The following is a 4,734-nucleotide window of genomic DNA, read 5'->3' as shown; positions in this document are numbered from 1 at the left end:
CACAGATGCTGAATCCACTGAGCTCCAGCCCTTGCCCAGGTGAAAAGATCAAAACTGACTTTATTTAAAATGCAGAAGGCCTCAGCATGAATGAACAGACTGGAAAGGCCAGCCTAGTAGAAGATCAGGGCAAGGGTTAAGATGCCAACTGGCCACAATCCTTGTAGTGGACTGAATTACATACCCCCCAAAACTCACTGAAGCTTGAATTGTGTTCCCCAAGTTTTATGTATTAGAAACTTAGCCCCCATTGTGACTGTTAAGAGGGTGGGAAGCCCTATTATGGTAATTGAAAGGTGGGGCCTTGAAGAGGTGATTGGATTGTAGGACCATGTGGTAGTGAATGGATTAAAAATGGTGGTCAGGGGCGTGGTTCTGAGGGCTTTAAGAGGAGAGTGAATAAGGTTAGTCTTTCTCTGCTCTCTCTGCTTCCACCATCTTGCAATGTGAGATCCCTGGGTCACTGTCGCCACCACCAGATGGACTTAGGACTTCCCAGCCTCAGAAACTCTAAGCAATAAATTTTGGTTTTCTTTATAAATCACCCAGTTCCAGGTATTTTGTCATAAGCAACAGAAATGGACTAATACAACCCTGTCCACCCACTGCCAGTGGAGACACTTCCTGGAGAGCACGAGCAACAGGGAGCTGGGCCCACCAAAGCCCATTTCCTAGCACCCAGGAGATGTTCTGGCTTCGTTCCAACTCCCCTGCCCTCTGTCAGCGTCTTCCTCCCTTCCTCATCTTGGTCAGAGGCACACTGTTCTCTCCCAGGCCCACAGAACCGCGGCCTGGGAGAAGTGCTCTGGCAGGCACCCTCCCCCTAATGGGCACAGTTGTTCCCTGGCCCACGGCTGCTCAGCCCAGCACAGGGGCCTGGCCAGTGAGGAGACTCCACACTGTGTCTCCGTCTCTGCGGCAGCTCTCCAGCAGCATCCAGCAGCCTCACCTGCATCCCTCTTCCTCTGGGCAGCAGACTCTGATTCTGGTCCTTGGCCATCCAACTGTCCAGATCAACCCTCCAGAATCCTCTCACCATCGTGGGTGATGGTAATCACTGAAGGGCACAGCATCCACAGCCATTCACAATGTGGCCCCTAACTACACATCCTACCTGCCACTGCCCCTGCTAAGCAGCCCACCCCCACCCCAAGTGGGTCGTGCTCTTTCTGAGCTATCTAGGCTCCCCTTCTGAGATCCCCTCCCAGTCCCCTACTGGACAAACTCCTGTCCACCTCCACATCCATCTCAATGGGAAGCCTGGGCCACTTCTGTCAGAACCTCTGTAATTCTTTGTACGTTCCTCAGCTCGAAGCATTTCTCTTCCTGCGTGTCAGTCTCTTCAAAGACCTGGCTCCTCTTCTGGACTGAAGAGAAGACCTGGGAATGGGCCTGCCAGCCCCTAGGCCTGGGTCGGCGAATAATATCCCTATCGGGGAGGTCACAGACCAGCTAAAACATCTGTCCCACCCCAGATGGTGGCTTTTACTCTGTTCAGATCCCTTGAGCGTCCTTCTCCTCCCTGCACTCTCCACCTTGGTCAATGGTTTCACCTTCTACTCAGTTGTCCAAGCTAAAAATCTTGATATTTTCTCCAACTACTCCTTCTCCCCCATCACAGAGTCTGGTAAAAAGTAGCAGGTGACAGTGTTTTCTCAATAAATCCATGTGCCCAAGAAGGGAGAAGTGTGGCAATGTCACCATTCACATCAGAGTTCGGTCCAAACTGACATTCCATGGAGGAATTTCCTCTTCTCTATCCAAATGATTGGCTTCTTGTTTGCATGTACCATGACAGTACCATGGAGCTCACATCTCAGCCACCTGCCTTCCCAAGGCAGCTCAGTCTGTCATCATGGGAGGCAGACTTTAGCTCAAATGGCCGAACTGGCTTCCCATAACTGTCTTTACCCTTCTGGAAACACATACAATATAATCCCTAAAAATAGCTGATGTTCTCCATGTTCTCCCCAGGTCTTCCCTTCACCAGCCTCAACATCTTGGTCCTTTGATCTCATTTCAAGGTGCTTTCAGCTTTCCTGAGTTCCTTAGGTTCCAATTTCTCATACGGTGCCCACCTATTTCCCTTAATGTAGCTCCAACGGCATGAGGGATTTTAGAAAGCTTAGCAACTTCTGAGACTATCCACATGACAGAAGGATCCATGGAGATCCCAGCATCAGAGCACTCTAAAAAAGTGCATCACTGTGGGGATGACCCCTTTGCACATGGTGAAGGCCTAGCCAGCAATAGATGGAATGTGGGTGACGCTGAACATAAGGGCACCCTTCCAATAGCACATCCTCTCCCCTCCTTCCAACCCCTGAGTACCTCTCCAAATGGCAGTGACTGAGTTTGCACTTTATTATAGGGTTCAGTTAAAGTACAGAAAGATGGTCTATGGAAATAGACCTGCCTGGGCAGCTGGCAAAAACCAGACTGCCCAGCCCAGGGCTGACCAGTCAGTCACCTTGCCCAGGAACAAGCTAACAGTTCTTCCAAAGGAGCCAGAGAAAGAATGAGCCCAAAAGGTCTGGACTTTTGGGGGGCAGGATAAGGGTCAGGGAAAGGTGGGTTGGTTTTTGCTTCTTTTGTTTCAAGTTACACAGGATATAGGCCAGAAGTCTGGAAGAAAGGTGAGTGAAGTGCATCCCAGAGCTGGGTAGGCCCTGATACCAAATGGTCTTGGAAAACAGGATAGCCATTGGTGTAGACAAGTAATACAAGCCACCAGCACTGAGCACAACACTGTCAGAATGTGTGGGCTCTGCCACTAAAAGCTGTATAATTTGGGGGCAAGTCATTTTATCTAAGACTCCATTTCCTCATCTGTAAAAAGAGAAAATTTCTAGATCCCACAGTTGTGGTGGAGTTGAAAACTCATCCCTAAGAAAGGCCTTCTGTTAACTCTAAATACAGTGTAAGAAATGTTATGTCTTCTGTGTGGTTAAAAACTCACTAATTAGGAACCACAATGTTTTTCCACAAGCAAGCGTGGTGGTTTGGAGAGATCTCTGGGCATCAATTTCCTTGTCTGCAGAGTGGGAACAACAACCAGGCACTGCTACTTCTCCAAGACCTTCCGGTGAAGTAGGAAATGGAATAATGAATGGGAAAGGGCTCTGCACAGTGCTGTGTTCTACACGTGCCAGGCACGCACTCTCCCTCATGGGTCAGTGCTCTAGAACCTGGACCAGTCAGGTTTAAAAGAAGGTCCCTCCTTCTTGCTCCCCTCTAGAATTATGGCAGGATGCTCAGAAAAACTGCCAATTGCCAAGGAAGATGATGCCTTGGGGTGGGTGAGGAATATCTTTCTCTGAAAAGTATTCTGCATTTATCCTCACACCCACCTACCCCTAAGACCCAGCTGCCATTAATCAGCAAAGGAGCTGCTAAAGTGGTTTGTGGCAGCAGGAAACTGACAAGTTCAGCAGAGTGGCTCATATGCAGCAATTTCGAGACCCCACAGCCATCCAGGCAGGGCTCACCATGCACGGGGCCCAACTTAGAGGGAAGACAGTGAACTCCAGGCTAGCCACCTGCCCTGAAGCCACCTCTAAGGGAGACTCCTGGCAAGGAGAACAGGCCTCTGCAATCTGCTGCCCCCATCTCTGGTTAGCACTTGCTCAGGGACACCTCCCTACACTAACACACCAAACTTAGGCTGTTGCTCTATCACGCCCCTCTTCTTTTTACCCAATGAGCCAACACCTCACCAGCCTTCCTTCAGAGTCTGGCTGAAATCTTTGAAGCCATCCCCATCACCTTGTCAGGCCAGGCAGACAGCATGCACTTGGAAAACATAAACTAAATGAAAACATGCACCTTGGTTTCTCACTGATAATCAAACGGAAAAACAAGCTTTAAATATAAAACTTTCCTCTGCCTATACAGGCACATTACAGTCTTTCGGTCTATCTTTCTGGTTTGTTAGACAATCTTTTACAACCCGTCTAAAAGAAAATTTCCCTATTTTCAGCCAGGCTATCTGGTCTGGGATAACCTCTAGTCAGAGGGCCTAGATTCCAGCACAGCCCATCCCCTTTAATCCCAGCCTTTTAATCCACAGCAGTAGAAAGAGGCTTTGGCATTGAACAGAGCTGGGTTCCATTCCTGGCTCTAGCATTTCACTTGGAGTGTCAGTTTTTTCATCTGTAAAACAGGAATAAAACCACCTTCCAGAAGGTGGTTTGATAATTAAGAAGAATGTCCAAGTTCCTGGCGCACATAAGATACCAATTTTGGCATTTCTCCTTCCTCTCCTATTCCTGCTGCTTCCATCTGCGGCTCCCCCAGCCCAAAATGACCTACACTGAATGTTACCGTTAACTTAATTACCTGGGGCACTTGGCTGACACCTGAATGCAGAATCTGAACTATACAAGCAGATCAAGGGAGAAGAATCTGAAACAAAGCAGAGAGATGCCAGGCTCACTGGCAAAGCTAAGACAATGTCCTGACAGCGGCTAGGCTAATCCATCCCCTCCTGCTGGCCACAGAGCAGCAGAAAAAGATGACTCTGGATCACATATCTCCAGCAAGCGTATGCTAGTCAGACCAGTTTAAGCTGCCTGGGCAGGTGGTGGCAATCTTCTGCCTACGCAGCAGAGGCAGCACAGGTCATCTGCAGAAATGGCAAAGTTCTGCCAAGAGAGACAAAGACCTCCTTAGAAAGAGCAAGTAATTAGGATATTAACAACTGATTGGTCAAGGCAAAAAAAAAAAAAAAAAAAA

This window comes from Galeopterus variegatus, unplaced genomic scaffold (genome assembly GCF_000696425.1).
Source record: "Galeopterus variegatus unplaced genomic scaffold, G_variegatus-3.0.2 Scaffold7836, whole genome shotgun sequence".
Taxonomy (NCBI): domain Eukaryota; kingdom Metazoa; phylum Chordata; class Mammalia; order Dermoptera; family Cynocephalidae; genus Galeopterus; species Galeopterus variegatus.
Note: the sequence above shows the minus strand (reverse complement) of the source record.